The 771-nt window shown below is 38.3% G+C and overlaps 1 pseudogene; it reads right to left on the reverse strand.

Annotated features, from left to right (window-relative positions):
* Positions 1-227: 227 nt before the first annotated feature.
* LOC139883799 (thioredoxin-like protein YLS8) lies at positions 228-538 on the reverse strand (annotated as a pseudogene).
* Between the last annotated feature and the right edge of the window lie 233 nt (positions 539-771).

The raw sequence follows: 771 nt of genomic DNA on the forward strand, positions 1-771 counted from the left end.
AGACACCAAACGGTTACTTTTGCCTATAAACAAATACTAGTTGATAAACTACTTAATAAGAAAAAGAAGAAATTTCACGCTGAACCCGAAACATATCCTAGTTACTAAAAGCCAACCTCAATCCAAGGGGAAAAAAATCGATACAAACATGAATAGTAGTTAATTAATAGCGATACTTGGTGGTATAGTAGTTAATTAATAGCGATACTTGGTGGTATAGTAGTTAATTAATAGCGATACTTGGTGGAGTAATCCTTTGGAGAAATCACGAGACCACGGTTCTTGGATGCTCCACGGTAGACTGTTTCAACGATGTCGATAAATTCTTGTTTATCTTTGAGAGCCCAGTTAATTTTGTAGTTATTCCAGTTCCCAGATCAACCCTAATGTGTTCATTATTATAGAAGAACATGACAGTTGATGGATCATACAAGTCGTACATGACGTTAAAATCAGGAACCTCCGTTATGTCGACGAGATATATGTCGGCGAAATTTCGGATCCTCCCGGCAACGGATGCAAGGGTTTCGTCCATCTCCATGCACGTTTGGTCCCAATCATGCCCAAACCTAATTATCACTACACGTTTCTCTTCTTTATTCACGATCACCCCGTTCCGTTTCTCTTTTAAATCCTCAATCACATCATCCACCTCCTGTGCCGAGTGCAAGTGACGTAATAAATACGACATGATCGATAACTAAGTTTTTTGAACAAGAAAAAAAAAAGCTCCAGTAGATACGATAAAGAAAAATAAACAGTGGTTGCGGT

This window comes from Rutidosis leptorrhynchoides, unplaced genomic scaffold (assembly GCF_046630445.1).
Source record: "Rutidosis leptorrhynchoides isolate AG116_Rl617_1_P2 unplaced genomic scaffold, CSIRO_AGI_Rlap_v1 contig453, whole genome shotgun sequence".
Lineage (NCBI taxonomy): Eukaryota > Viridiplantae > Streptophyta > Magnoliopsida > Asterales > Asteraceae > Rutidosis > Rutidosis leptorrhynchoides.